The 16,970-nt window shown below is 34.7% G+C and overlaps 1 pseudogene; it reads right to left on the reverse strand.

The window, feature by feature from the left end:
* Positions 1-746: 746 nt before the first annotated feature.
* LOC103205288 lies at positions 747-3,528 on the reverse strand (annotated as a pseudogene).
* Between the last annotated feature and the right edge of the window lie 13,442 nt (positions 3,529-16,970).

Here is a 16,970-nt window from a genome sequence, read left to right on the forward strand (position 1 = left end):
CAAAGACATGGAATTCAAAATAAATATGTCATGTACAATAAGTAGATAAGTTTGGTTAGATTAGAAAGTTTAAATTATCTCGTGAGAAATGAGTGTGATCCAATAGAAGGAATCTATTTGGTGAAAGACCCTGCAATGTTAGGTCTTGTCCCTCAAACAAAATGAGCAGTGAAAGAATATTCTCTTTACTTAATGATAAGTGGTCATAGGTCCAGGACCACCTAACTTTTCTCCAAATTATTTTATTCACTCACAGCGACAGACTCAGAATCTTTGAGCAGTTCATGTAGGAAAGACTGCCTCTGGAAGAACTCTCAGAAAGTGGCAATTGGATATCAAAAGTCAAGTAAGTTAAAAATTCAGTGAATTTTCTAAGCAAAGGATCTATCACACACAGGCAGGTAGATCCCAGTCCTTTTCAAAAGATCAAGAAAGTTACCCTTGATACTATTCTTGTTGGAAAGCAGATTGTGTATGCTTATAAAATAATTTATTTTGGGACTGAAGTGACAATCAACTATGATCCTAACATTTTAGAAATTACTTTACGAGGACAAGAAGAGCTCTGGTACCTGAAGAAGGACAGGTCAGTAAGGGTGCAAATTCTCTCCTGGTCTTTAAGAGAAAAAGATGAATCATAACAACTTAGAGAGGTGATTCCCTCAGCCAAAGCAAGCAAGACCTTTTCCTTTAAGCCTTTGATCTGAAGCTGTTCCAGGAAGGAAAAAATAATTCAGTCCCATTGTTTAGCAACAGCCAGAGTTACATCCTAAATCATGAGAGTTCCGCTGAAAGTCAAAAGGTTCCACCGATGACCAGTTTGGCTGCTGGAACTCAATGTGGATGCCATTTGCTTCATTGTGGACATCAGATAACCCCTGTTGGATCTTCCTATATATATATAGTTGGCTTTGTTAATGAAGGCCTCTTCAACATTGTAGGTTATTTTGGCTGATGTCTCCATGAATATAACTCCATGCCTTTGAGCAAAAATCTCTCCTTGTTTCTTCACATCCCGACAGAACTCTAGGCCATTCTTGTTCCCAGTCAGTGTGATAACCACGATGGAGTAGGGGTGTTGCTGAGCATCCTCTGAACTAGAAGTTAGGTGGTTAAAGTTTTTATGCCTGGTAATGTCATCATACGCTAGCAGTGCTCCAGTGGCTCCCCTGTAGTAGGAACAGATGGTAGAACATAAGGACTCTGGCCCAGCCATATCTCAGATTTGCAGTTTAATTTGTTTTCCATCAAATCCACACCCGTTGTGAGATCAAGGACAGGTTGGAACCACTTGCACATAAACTGCAGGGGGAGACAAGACTTCCCCACACTTCAAATAAGAGGATACATGTCCTCTGAGTCACCCAGCAGAGGAACATAGCTGAGATTCTGGCTTCTAATTTATTTAGAAATTGTATTTCTCAAGTTTCATTTATTTCCCTTCTTTCTTATCTCTGCTCCAAAGTGCTATTTTTCCTTTCTTTCTGATGGGGAGAAAATACATTTAATTTCTTCCTTTTAGAGAGTCTTCTTCTACTACTACTTTTTTTCCAGTGTCTTCTTATTTTCATGAACAATTTTAACATACTTGTCTTATGTAAAAAGCTCCAACACTTAGGTTCTAAGGTCGTTTTTTCTATTTAATAAAATGAAATGGCTCAAGGTAATATTCCACATATATGGGATGCCTACCATCCATGTTACTTCTTCTGAGGCTTTCCAAGAACTCAGTATTCTGGTAGTCTATATCTCCTTATGAATTCTTCCTCCAGGAAAATTATTGACCCTATTAGTGGCCAGGTCTACTGTTCTACAGGGCACTATTAACTCAAGGTTGAGGCCTGAAGCAAACTTCAAAAGAACACTTTGGAAAAATGTAGGTGGTCCACTGTATATCATAGAACAAGAGTTAATTTAGCTTTCAATATGAAAAAGTATCTCTCTACTGAGATTTCTCTGCCCTGGGCAGGGATGTATACCAAACTCAGTCAATGTGAAAATAAAAGTTATTTTGCAATTTTTAGTAGTGTTCTTTTCTCAAAGTGTATTTGCTGCTTCTTACTCATTCTTCCTTCAGAAAGGCTTTCTTTTTTTTTTTTTTTTGTTTCAATCATTTTGTTGGGATGGTGAACATATGTGAAATATATGAAAGTGAAGTCAGATCAATAATCTTCAAGACATTTGAAACTATTACATGATGGACAGCATAGCATCAAGTAAAATGTATTTTAAAATATAAATAGACATAGGGAAAGATTTGAACACAAAACTTAAAGTGTACTGTGGATCAAACATATATGAACAAAAATCATAAATAATAAGTAATTAAAATTTGGTTTAAAAGAATGAAAACATGGAAAATAGTGAATATATTAATTTCAATGAAAATCAAAGCAAAATATTCTTTCATTAGAATTATTTGCCACAACATTGAAAGAGATATAAAGACTCATAAAAACATGAAACAAATCTGAAGTAATAATGAAGGTGGTGTATAAAAGATCCTTAACCAAAAACAAAACAAAAACACTCTGACTCATAGCAACTCCTCCTTAGGTTTCCGAGGTGATATCACTAAGGAGGTAGATTGCCCAAATTTCCTTCCAAGGAGTAGCTGTTAGGTTTGAACTGCCAAGCTTCTGGTTGGCAGTCAAATGCCTTAGGTGCTAGGCGAGCTCCTCATAAGAGATCCTTACATACTCCTGATACAGGTCTCTGGGTACTGCAAACATTTAAGTGCTCAATCACTAGCAGACATTCTGGTGATTGAAACCCAATCAGAGATCTCCACAGAAGACAGGCCTGGGGATCTGCTTCCAAAAGGTCATATCCTTGAAAACCCTAAGGAGTACAGTTCTACTTTGCACAAATGGGATCCCTCTGAGTCAGAATCGATTCCACAGCAAGTAACAATAACAAACAACTATACATTCCCCTGAGGCAATATATGTACCAAGATATAGGTGAACTTGATTTCTAATAATTTTCACGCCACACTACACTACCTTTCCTCCTTTTTATTCTCTACAGGTGGCAATTAATCTATACCATGTCATAATACCTTCTCAGCAAAAAAGTTCCCTTATTTCTATCACAAATTATACTCAATTGCAGCAAAAATATGTTCCCAAGCCTGTAGTACACTGGTAGAGGTACATACATTTGATTAATTCCCATGTAAATAAACAGGAAAAAGTATATATAAAATATACAAACAAGCATTGGATAAAGATTGGAAAAACTGAAAATGTCTAAAATTAATTTCTGAACATTGATATGATTATAATAATGATGGATAATTTTTACTTTATCTTGACTGTATTAATTTCCTGTAATGAGTGAATATTAATATCAAAAACCAAACAATTAAAGTCCTTTCTGATAAAAATTCTTTCAGGTCTGAGAGTCTATAAATCTCAGGTAAATATAAGCAATTTAATTAATTTCTAGTAGAAGCTCTCAATAGATTACCCTTTACAGGATCATTTGTGTCTTCTCAGGTCTTAGCTGGAAATACTTAGTTGCCATGACGCTCCCAGGACCAGTTGAGCATAGCCTTGAGCTCAGAGATTTTCAGCAAGAAACTACTAGTAACTTTTCCCAAAGATACATCGATAGTCTTTTTTGCTATCATTTACTTTATGATTAATTGTCATAGTGCAAGGGCAATGTGTAATGAAAAACAATTCCTATTTCCAGGCATTAACTAAGGTTAATGCCTGAAAATAGGAATTAACTGCAGTATTGTTAACAATTAGCACAAAGTTATCCATTTTGCTTACACCAGAAATGCTATCAGGACAACAGCTCACATATTCATTCATTGGAAAACACTTTTTAAATGCCTAGTATAGTCAGCCATTATTTAGGCAATTGAGATACACTTTTAAAAGGAAAGGGAAAGGGAAAGGAAAGACCAAAAAAAGAAAAAAAAGAAAAAAAGAAAATGAATCAGAATCACATTATTGAAGCCTCTATAATCTTAAGAAACCAAAGATCAAATATCCATTTGTGCAACATTTTCTTGCACTGTCAAACTAGTATATTTACTTAAGAACAATGAGAACAGCTTATTTAGCTTATCTCCTGTCTTTTTTATTGTGAATAACTGAATTCTTCAGCAATACAGAGATTATTAACATAAGCACAAATAAATATTTCTACTGTCATTCATTACTCTATGATTGAGTGAAACAAATCCATACCATCATTAGCTTCATTATATAAATTTCCATATTTAAATAATTTAATTACTGTTGTTGATTATAGAGAATAAAGTTTTGTTTTTCAGAAAAAGAAAAACCCTCTATGTATTTTCTTTAAATATTTTTAAGGCCATGTGCCCATAACATGTTATTCTTAATAGTCTAGCCTGGTTATTTAGGTTTGTGTATGTGTGCGTGTGTGTGTGTATAATTTTTACTAATTATAATAGTTTTGGTCAGAAGTTCTTCCCTTCTGAAAATGAATTAAAGGATTTTAGTTGATGAGTTTCGAGATTTGTTTTATATTCTGCAAAATTTTGCCCACAAACTAAATCGAGCAAAGGACTGAAACAACCATGCTTTCCATGAAACTCAAATGACACTTCTACAAAATTACAAAATGGGTTTCGATTCAGTTACATTTATGAGGAAGAATTAGTTTTCTGGCCTTTGGCTCCAGATGATGGACTCCTATAATTAGACTTTAAAGTTCTGTATGTGATTAAATCTGTAGTCCTTTTATTTCCCTTATCAAAGTACATTTTATGTAAGTTTCTGAACCTCTCTCTATTTGCCTCCAAGCTTTTATGCTTCCCTCTTTGTGCAATCTCAAAAATATTTTAATAGGACATTTATTCTGATTTCCATAAATATAAATACCTTGGGGATTTTTTTTTAATAAATTAGATAAGAGTTAGTATGATGGTTCCTACTATTTTTATAATGGCTTTTTAAGATATTTTCATAAACTTCTAAGGTTTATAAAGTAGATATAGAAGAGAAACATTTTAGAGAAAGCATGAAAGGAACTTTTTTTGGCATCAAAAAATGAAGGGAAACAGTTCTGGCAAAATTGGAAAGGGACAAAGCCAATAAAATAAAATATCTTTTTGTTATGTATAGCCCCTGGCATATTGTAGTTGCTTAGGAGATCTTAATTTAGTTGTAATTATAGTTATATGATATTATAATTATAGATAATTATATAATGATTATATAATTTATTATGATAATGAAAATGCCTCAGAGCTGGAGAGCAAGTAATCACTGGGATTAAGATCTTCCTGGAGGTGTCTCCTTTTCTAACTTTTTCTTTTTCTTTTTATGTAGTTTTAATTTTCAAGAATATGTGCTAATAAAAAAGCACAGACAAATGACATAAAAGTAAAATTACACATTCTATCTCTCAACCTTTCTATCTATCTATCCATCTGTCTATAGTTTTTTTAATTGCATTATTTGTCAGATTTTTGTGATATTGATGGTAATATTTGGAACATTTTAAACTTGTCATTTTAAAATATAATAAAACCTGTGAAAGCTGGAAACTGGGTAAGGCAGAAGTCTGTCAGAGAAGGAAAACTCAAATACTTTCCACTAATACAGAGTGACAGAAAAGTGATAAGACTGTACTCTGTCAAAGGTGGAAAGACTGTACTCTCTCAAAGGTCAAAAACAAGACAGTCCTGTCAAGTTCCAGCTCTCACAAATCTAACTGTATAAGGAAACATTGTTAGTAATTTTGAATATTTTTATTTGGTGAGAATAAAGGAAATATGGTACATAAGTTTAGAAATGTTATTTAGTTGTACTGTTGTATCTTATATGTTATTGTAAAACTGGAAGCTATCCCACCAATGTTTCAAACACCAGCAGGGTCACTCGTGATGGACAGGTTTCAGTGCAGCTTCTGGACTAAGATAGACTGAGAAGAAAGGCCTAGACATCACTTGTGAGAATTAGTTAATGAAACCTTATTTACTATAACAGAACACTGTCCAACTCATTTGTTTTGGACATGTCACCAGGAAGGATCAGTCACTGATAGATGATATCATGTTTGTTGAAGAAGGGGACTACCAAGGGCAAAGAAGACCCTTGGTGAGATGTACTGGCATATTAGCCACTTAGGTGGACTCAATATGCCAGCAATCAAGAGGATTATGCAGAACCAGTCAACCTTGTACGTAAGGTCTCCATGAGTCTGATTACATTTGATGGCAGATATCATCAACAACAACATCATAACCTGATTGAAAGGTAGTTTGATGTCCTGGAAACCTATTTTCAAGTCTTAGTATTTAATAAATTTTAGGCCTAAATTTGATCCTCTCCATTTTCATCTCTGCTTATTTCCAGTCCCTCCAGTGTTCATTTAGCCACTACTTATGGCTCCCCACTCAACCCATGGTGTTCCATGCTTCCATGGGATTGCCCATAGCAATTTTCTGCCTGGAATACCTTTGTAATGAGTTTGAATTTTAAAACATTTATAATTAAGACTTTCTGAGACCTTATTATGACAAATCCTTTATGACATTAACTCCATTAATCCTCAAAAACAACACTGTAAAGTGAATATTGTTATGCACATTTTATATACAGAGAAGGAGAATGTCCAGTGAACTTAGACAAGGTAATAAGAATTAAAGAGTGATGGAAATGGATTTAACTCTGAGTCCAGAAATGTTAACATCAACTTCTTCCCTGATACTTGGTTCATACAGCACTAAATAAATAGAGAAAGAAACTCTCTGGGCTCCTGGTCAAATGATGGTCATATGAGTAAGGAACTACCTCTTGGAAATGGTCAGTGATGTGGTTCCACCAGGTTAGAACAGTTTTTATTGTCTCAAAATAAGGGAAAAAACATGTGATATGAAGTCCTAACCAAAAGGTTCCAGCCATCAGAACTTCCAGTCAGAGTGTTATCCCCCATCCTCTCAATGTGTCCATCTTCTGTCTTCCCTATGTTCTCTGGGATTTCCCATCCATCTTTCTGCCCCCATGCCTCTTTTGTCTTGACAACTGTAACAGATAAATTCATTTCAAGCTTCATTCCAGTCTTTTAGCATTTTAATTTAATGTCTATTTTTTGTCATTATCTTAGGCAAATTGCAGAAGATAGTTCAAGCATAGACATGTTTTTACTGGTTTGAATAATCTTCTACTTTATAATTATAAAGTATCTATGTATATTTGATATTTTATAGCATATTGACTATTTAGTGTCAAGACATAGTTGTTGTTGTTAAATGCTGTCGAGTCGTTTCCAACTCATAGCAACCCCATTCACAGCAGAACGAAACACTGCCCGATCCCGCGCCAGCCCCACAATCCCTGCTATACTTGAGCTCATCATTGCAGCCACCGTATCAATCCATCTCGTTGAAGGCCTCCCCATCTTTCGTCGACCCTTCACCTTACCAAGCATGACATCCTTCTCCAGGGAATGGTCCCTTCTTACAACATGACCAAAATAGGTGAGACAAAGTCATTCTTGCTTCCAAGGAGCATTCTGGCTGCACTTCCTCCAGGACAAGACATAGTAGTAGGAATGAATGAATAGAGTAATCAAACAAGAAACCAATTGTCCTTAAAATCATGTTGAGAATTCATAAGTATCTCTACATTGCGTCTGGGGTTCTAATTGGAAATGACAGTATGAATGAGAAACACTGGAAGTGTATCTTAGAAGATATGGCAGTTAATTGACTTTGGAGAGTTACAGGAATTGTTGTTGTTGGGTGCTGTCAAGGTGATTCCAACTCATATTGACTGTGCACAAGTAAACGAACCACTGCCCAGTTCTGCACCATCCTCGCGATCCTTGTTATGCTTGAGCTATCTTTGTAGTCACTGTGTCAATCCATCCCATTGAGTGTCTTCCCCTTTATCTTTGACCTTCAACTTTACCCAGGATGATATCCTTTTCCAGGGACCTGTGACTTCTGACAACATGACCGAAGTAGGTGAGACGGAGTCTGCCATTCTCATTATAAGGAACACTTTGACTGCACATGTTCCAGGACAGATCAGTTTGTTCTTCTGGAAGTCCATATTATTTTCAGTATTCTTTGTCAACAACACAGTTCAAAAGCATCAATTCTTCCTTATTCATCATCCATCTTTCACATCCATATGAGGCTACTGAAATTACTATGGCTTGAGTCAGGTTTACCTACTTCAAAATTATGTCTTTGCTTCTTAATACTTTAAAGAGGCATTTGCAGCAGATTCACCAAGTGCAGCATGACATCCAATTTCTTGACTGCTACTTTCATGGGTGTTTATTGCAGATATAAGTAAAATGAAAATTGTTGACAACTTCTATCTTTTCTCCATTTATTGTAATGTTGCTTATTAGTTCAGTTATGAGGATATTTTACTTTATTTTTTGGTTGAGTGTAATCCATACTGATGACTGAAGTCTTTGATCTTCATCAGTGCTTCAAGTCATCATCACTTGCAGCAAATAAGTTTATTACATATGCATATAACAAGTTTTTAATGAGTCTTCCTAAAATCCTGATGACATGTTCTTCTTCATATAGTCCAGCTTCTTTGATTATTTATTCAGCATATAGATTGAATAAGTATGATGAAAGGATACAACCCTGACATATGCCCTTCCTTATTTTCAAAGCTGCAGGATTCCCTTGTTCTGTTTGAATGACTGCTTCTTGGACTATGCACAGATTTCTTATGAACACAATTAAGTGTTCTGGAATATTCTTCATAATGTTAACCATAATTTGTTATGATACACACATTTGAATGTTATTTCATAGTCAATAAAACAGGTAAACGTCTTTCTGCATCCAGCTAAGATCCATCTGACATCATGGAGTAATATCCTTCATTCCATGTCCATCATTTTCTGAATCCAGCTTGCATTTCTGTAAGTTCCCTGTCAATATACTGCTGCAACCATTTTTGAATTATCTTCTGCAAAATTTTACTTGTGTGTGATTTTAATGATATTGTTCAATAATTTCCACATTGTGACACCCAGAAAAACAAGACAGTCCTGCCAAGTTCTAGACCTCACAGGTCTAACTGTATAGAGAAATGTTGCTAGCAATGTTGGATCATCTTTCTTTGGAATGAGCACAAATATCAGCCTCTTCCAGGTGATTGGCATGTAGCTGTCTGCCAAATTTCCTGGCATAAATAAACAAGCACCTCTAGTGCTGCATCAGTTTATTGAAATATCTCAATAGGTATTTCATCAATTCCTGTAGTCTTGTTTTTCACCAATTCCTTCAGTACAGTTTGGACTTTGGTTCAATACCATTGGTTCTTGATCACATAGTACTTCCTCAAATAATGGAACATTGACCAATCGTTTTGGTGCAGTGACTCTGTGTATTCCTTCCATCTTCTTCTGATACTTCCTACATCGTTCAATAGGAGCTCTGGTAGCTAACTAAGGCACTTGACGGCTAACCAGAAGCCTAGCGGTTCAAACTCACCAGGCACTCCTTGGAAAGAAGGTTGGGCAATCTACTTCCATAGTGATGCTGCCTCAGAAACCCAAGGAAGGGTCGCTATGAGTCGGTTCTGACTCCATGGCACATTACAACAACAACACAGCGTTTAATATTTTGCCCATGGAATCCTTCAATATTGCAATACTAGGATTGAATTTTTTTCTTCATTTCTTTGAGTTTGAGAAGTGCTGAGTGTATTCTTCCTTTTTGGTTTTCTAATTACAGGTCTTTGCACATTTCATTGTAATAATTGACTGTCTTCTTGAGCTGCTCTTTGAAATCTTCTGATTCAGCTCTTTTATCTTGTTATTTCTTCCATTCATTTTAGCTACTCTTCCTTCAAGAGCAAGATTAAGAGTCTCTTCTGACATCTGTGTTGGTCTTCTCTTCCTTTCCTGTCTTTTTAATGACCTTTTGCTTTCTCTGGTGGTGTAGTGTCTAAAGCATTTGACTGCTAACCAGAAGGCTGGTTGTTCATGCTCACCAGCTACTCCTAGAAAAGAAGATGGGCAATCTACTTCTGTAGTGATACTGCCTCAGAAACGCAAGGAGGGGTCACTATGAGTCAAAATAGACTCAAGGGTAGTGAGTTTTTTTGGTTTGCTTTCTTCATTTATGATGTTCTAGATGTCATCCTACAACTCGTCTGATCTGTGGTCATTGGTGTTCAGTGGGTCAAATGTATTCTTCATGTGGCTCTCAATTCAAGTGAGATATAATTAATGCCATATTTAGACTCTCTTAGACCTGTTCTAATTTTCTTCCTCTTCAACTTGAGCTTGCAACAGATCTAAGCAACAGATGTTCTGTTCCAGTAAGCTCATGGGCTTTTTTAACTGATTATATCGAACTCCTCCATTGCCTCTTTCCATAGATACAGTGATTTTGATTCCTGTTTATTCCATCTGCCAATGTCCATGTGTATAGTCACTACGCTGTTGAAAAAAGTTATTTGCAATGAATAAATTGTTGATCTTGCAAAATTTTATCATGCAGTCTCTGATATCATTTCTATCACCAAAGCTATATTTTCCAACTATTGATGCTGCTTCTTTGTTTCCAACTTTCACATGCTATTTACCAGTAATTATCAATACATCTTGATTGCATATTTGATCAATTTCAAGTTGCAGAAGTTGATGAAATTCTTAAATTTCTTCATCTTTCACTTTGGTGGTTGAGGTATAAATTTGAATAATATTCATATTAACTAGTCTTCCTTATAGGCATAAGGATATTATCCTATTAATGACAACATTGTACTTCAGAGTAGCCTTGAAATGTTCTTTTTGATGATGAATGGGATGCTATTCCTCTTTAATTTGTCATTCCCGACATGGTAGTCCATATGATTGTTTGATTCAAAACAGCCAATACCAGTCCATTTCAGCTCATGAATGCCTAGGATATCACTCTTTATGTGTTCTACTTTTTTGACATCTTCAAATTTTCCTAGATTCACACTGAATGATTGCCAGTATCTCTTCCCATTTTAAGTCATGACCCATCAGTCAATGAAGGTCCCGAAAGCTTTACTCCATCCACTTCTTTAAAGTCAAATCTACTTTGAGGACACAGCTATTACCCAGTCATATTTTTGAGTATTTTCCAACCTGAGGGACATCTTTCAGCACTATATCAGATAATGTTTCAGGGCTATTCATAAAATTTACCAGTAACACATCAGACAGTGTGTCACTGCTATTGATAAGGTTTTCAGTGACCATTTTTTTTTCCACAAGTGGGTGTTCCCATTCTCATTCCCAGCCTGTCTTAGTCTAGAAAATCTACTGAAACCTGTTCATTATGGGTGATGCTTCTGGTATTTGAAATACTGGTGGCAAAGCCTCTAGCCTCAGAAAAACATGCACACTACCAAAGTATGACAAACTGACAGACAAGTGGTGAGTTCCAGGAATACTAAACCAAAACCAAACTCACTACCGTCGAGTTGATTTTGACTTGTAGTGACCTTTCCTTGGGTTTCTTAGGCAGTATCACTGTGGAAGTAGATAGCCCCATCTTCCTTCTGAGTTCCAGGAATAGTGAATACTTATAGATGTCAAGTCAGTTCCTAATGCCAGCATACTGACCTAGATAAGAAAACCATTAATTTTCATATCCATTGTTAATTCTCTAATCTATCTTCATTAGAGCAAGAATCATTTATTGCATTAATCCCTGATTTTTTCTCCTGTAACTCTTATGATTTCTGAAAAGTTCATCCTATTCTACATTTTGATATTTTGTATACCTCTCTTACTTAAAATTATGCACTCTTTCTGTTGTTCACAATGTACATAGAGTGTATATAGTTTATTTTTTCAAGAATTTTAATTATACACAAAAATATATCCCTATGTACATTGATATAAAACATGACATCATGAAAGTACAGGTGACATAATATCTCTCAAAATAATTTAAGTGAAAGGAATACATTGGCTAAAAGAATCCAAATAAAATCTGAAAACTCAAGCTACAGGAAGCACAGACATATATTTGAACTCTAGCCAATTCTTTCTTGGTCATTTCTTTTCCAAGTTTCTGTTAATCTCTGAATGCTGACTTAATTATTTCTCACTAATAGTGGCTTTTTTCACTTGAGGATAGTATAGTTACCAATCACTTTAGAACATCATGCTTCAGAGTTTCTCTCCCTGGACAAAGAAAGACGGAGTCTCTTTTTCAGTTCCAGTTTATAAAACACTGCAAGTACTCTCAGTACTGGCCAGAGTCATGAGCTAGAGGCAGTATAATAAAAGACTCATCTTTTAAGGGAAATTTATATTTAAAAAAGGAACAGGGAAACACTTATCAAATGAATGAGGGAAGTTCTTTCTCAAAGAGGAGAAAACAATTTACAGATAATTAAAGCACAGTTATTTTCCTTGTTTACCTTTACTTGTCTCCATCTAAACCTAACATTCTTTTGCTTTACTGTTATAGATGTGAGAACAATTGAACATTCAAATTTTGGTGGCTTTTGAATGTCAAGTTTAAAATTCTAATACATGGGTGTTAAGAATTAGTGTCACTTTTTATTAAAAATCAATAATATTTAAAACTTAAGTGGTGATTTCTGAAGGCTAATCAGGAAGTAATGCATTAATTATTTGCAAGTCAAAGATATAGAAGCCTACAAAATTCAAAAGAACTATATTAATGCAATGTTATTTTTTATTTAGAGTTCATTAAGTAGATTTCCTCTAATTCACAAACCAGTTTACTAAAATGGAGAACTCAAGATATGATTTATACTTATCTTAGGAATTTTGTTTTTATTTAAAACATTAAAAATTGTTAGTGCATAGTTTCAATAGATCTTTGGAGCTAAGCATAAACTCAAGTAAATGCTTATGAAGCAAACTGTGTATAGTATATTCTATAGTTTTATTAATTTACCTAGCTTTTTATTTTGAAATTTTATAGATTTTTATTATATTTTTTGCAACTTGCAAGAACTTGCAAAAAATAGTGCAGTGTTTCCATGTATCTTTCACCCAACTTCCCCAAATGAGATATCTTACATAATCACAGTGCATTGTAAAAAATCAGGAAAAGAGCATTAGAGTAAAACTACCCACTCAGGTACAGATCTTATTTGGATTTTACTAGATTTTATATGTACATTCCTTTTTAGTGTATATCCTATGAAATTTAATGCATGTACGTTTCTGTAACTATCAGCAGAATCAGAATAAATAACTATTATATTACCAAAAAGAACTTTTCTCCTATGTGTAGTGACAAATATTTTATTGCATCATGTGCATAACACTTCATCTACAGTTAGAGTATATAGCAAAGAAAAGCCTGAAGGAAATAATTTCAGAGGAGTATGAGTGTTGTATTTCTGTATTTTCAGAATAGTAATAATAATAATAATAATAAAATATTATGGTTGTATCCACATCTAGGTGCTCTGGTGGTGTACTGGGTAAGGCATTATTAGAATGGTGACCAGAAAGCCAATGGTTCTAACCTGCCAGCTGCTCCTCAGGAGGAAGATGAGGCAATGTACTTCCATAAAGATTTAAAACATTTTAAGCCCAATAGGGGTTGTTATGAGTTAGAACTGACTTGATGGCAATGGGTGGTAGATCCATAGCTAAGTAAACATTCAAAATCATTTAAAGTAATTTTTACAGGAACACATATTTTATTTACTTAAGAAGTATTTTAAAAATCATATAATTTCAAAAGCAAATCAACTTGGCATAAACAAGGTTGAGTGGAGAGAGTGCAACTGAGTCTTGATAATCACACAATCGGCTGGTGTGAGTAGAACACACAGGCCTATTTCAGAGAGTGTACTGTTGACTGTAAGCTGTCGGAGTGACATCAGCATAAACATCATGTTTTATAGAGATAATATGTACAGTTTTTTACCTAAATGTGAAGAGTACTTCAACTATGATTATTCACATCAGAATGATAAAAAATAGATCCAAAATCAAGAGAAAATTGCAGTGACTCAAAGGAAGAACTAGAAACCTGAAAACATACAAGGGTAAGGATGTTGCAAGAATATTGAGTTCTATGATTCCTTGTATGGCATGGATTTTGCCTAAAGGCAGCACCTTCTGCAAAGTTCTAGGTATTACTTGCCATTTGAAGTAACATGTATATAATTGCAAATCTTACTGTAAATTATGGCATTCAGAATGCAGTTGGTTTTGTAACATAGAATTTTCTGATTTCTTTTTCACAATGACATTTGTTATTATCATTTGCTTGCTTTTTTATATTAAAAAAGTCATAATTTTAATATTTTAAAAATATATTTTAATATTGTATAAGATTGAGGGAAGAGGATACCTATGCTGATGCATGAGAGCAGGATCACAGTATTTTCAATCTCCTAATAAATTTTAAATGAAGTCCTAGAAAATGGCATGTTGAGGTGAACAGCATTACTTACCATCCTTTTCCCCACCATATAAAGAATGTTCTAGAAAGCAATTCTTTAGAAACAGACTCTTGCTAATATGCAACCCATGAATATTTTTCCCATTATTCCCAACAATAGTCTTTTTATTCTTTGATTTTGAAAATATTAACTTTTCAGATAGTTTTACACCTGGCTATAAAGACCTAGATTCAGTTTTATATAGAACTTTGAGAAGTCATGTGATTAGACTATGATAGTAAAGAAGACTGTAGTACTAACAATGGGGATAATTTGGTTGTGCACATGTTTTCTGAAGGAAAAGGAAAAAAAAACAACAACTGACTTATACATTGGTTGAAGATACGTTGTTTTAAATTGTGTTCTCTACTGACAACTTCAGCATATATTTAAAAAACAGATTCAAGTTTTGAAAGAGCAAAACAAGCTATAGAGTGTCAAATCATGTTTTACAAATGATGACTTAACTGAATTTCAAAAAAGAACCAGCCAAATTGCTTGAAGACTAAAAAGATGTTAACATGGCTGACCTTTAAACTATTATATTGAGAAAAATAAGTAAGTCATATTGTATGATCTTGTTTGTTGTTGTTGTTGTTATGTGCCGTTGAGTCGGACCCGACTCATAGCGACCCCTCCTTGGGTTTCCGAGGCAGTATCACTATGGAAGTAGATTGCCCCATCTTCCTTCCAAGGAGTGGCTGGTGGGTTTGAACCGCCAGCCTTCTGGTTAGCAGTCAAGTGCCTTAAGCACTATGCTACCAGAGCTCCCATGATCTTGTTTGTATAAGATTTTTTTTTTTAAATTCATAATTAAAAGAGGTGGGAGAGAGGGAGAAAATGGGAATTCTTGCTTAGAGTTTGAATTGAGTTTACAGGATTAGTGGTGGGATAATTGTGAAAGGGATAGGGATAATGGTTGAAAAATGGCTGATGAATGTAATCAATGTCTCTGAATTGTACATGTAAAAATTGTTGAATTGGTGAATATTTTAGTGTGTATATTTTTACCACAATAAAGAAACAGAAAATAATAATAATAATAATTGAAGAAAAAATCTAAGAATTTATATCTGGACTCCCAAATCAGTTTCATTTATGTATCTGTCATCCATATGCCTGTGGCATTGGAGAATAACATTAAACATAATGTGAATTGCCAGGAGAACAAGAAAATTAGTCTTAGAATAAATGCAAGCAGAACACTTCTTAGAAGTGAGCATAACAAGGTTTCAACTCACTTACTTTGGACATGTCATAAAGATAGATTATCAGTAGAAAAGGATATCATGTTTGGCAAACTAGAGGGTCAGTAAAACCCTGGGAAATCCTCAATGAGATGGATTGCCAAAACAGCCAAAACAATGGACTCCAGCCTACCAAAAATCAGGAAGTTGTCATAGGTCGGTTAACACTTTGTTCCTTTATGCATAAAATCTCTGTGAGTTGCAGCCAAATCCACAACACAGAACATAGGATATTGATTGCTCCAGCTGAGTACTAAGTTTTGGATAGGGAAGTGTGCCCTCTGGCTTGGTTGTTTTTTAGAGGTTTTTGCTGTTCTAGCTCCCTTTCATTTTTAAATGGACTTTAGAATCAATTTGTCAATTTTTCACCAATCACCCAAAAAAGCTGAGAGCTTGTTAGGAATTACATTAAATCTGTAGATTAGTTTAAGGAACTTTGTAATTCAAAATATTATCTCTTCCAATCCTTAAACATGAGCTGTTTCTCTATCTGTGTACTTTAATTTCTTTCAACAATGGTTATAGTTTTAGTGTATGAAAGAAATCTTATAATACATATTTAATATACCTATGTTTTAAAGAGGAGCTCTGGTGGCATAGTACATAAGATATTTGACTGCTAACCTGAAGGCTTGCAGTTCAAACCCAACAGCCACTACAAGGAAGGAAGGTTGGACAATCTACTTCCATAGTGATACCTCCTCAGAAACCCAAGAATGGGTTGCCATGAGTCAAATCTGACTCCATGGAAGTGCATTGTGTTTGTTGCATATCAGATCTGACTCGATGGCAGTGTGTTGAGTTTGTTGTGCATCTTTTAATGTGTATATTAATTTTAATATATACATCTATTAATAAAATTGCTAAGAATTTTATTCTTTTTATGATGTCATAAATAGAATTTTTAAACTTTCATAAAAGAGTCTCTGGTGATGTGGTGGATAAGACACTTGACTGCTACCTGGAAGATTAGCAGTTCAAATCCACCAGCCACTGGAAATGACAAGATAACAATGTGGTTTTCATTTTTTTTTTTTTTTTTGGTAGTATTCATTGTTTGTATATAAAAATACAAAGTTTACAAATACTTGTTTTACTTTTATTTTAATTATTGAGCTTGGATTCTGCAACATTTCTCAACTCATTTATTACCTCTAATATTTATATTTTGTTGTTGTTATTAAGTGCCATCGAGTCGTTTCTGACTCATAGCGACCCCATGCACAGCAGAATGAAACACTGCCCGATCCCGCACCAACCCCACAATCCCTGCTATACCTGAGCCCATCATCGCAGCCACCGTATCAATCCATCTCCTTGAAGGCCTCCCCCT

This window comes from Orycteropus afer, unplaced genomic scaffold (genome assembly GCF_000298275.1).
Source record: "Orycteropus afer afer isolate SDZICR_OR568_19922 unplaced genomic scaffold, OryAfe1.0 scaffold00278, whole genome shotgun sequence".
Taxonomy (NCBI): domain Eukaryota; kingdom Metazoa; phylum Chordata; class Mammalia; order Tubulidentata; family Orycteropodidae; genus Orycteropus; species Orycteropus afer.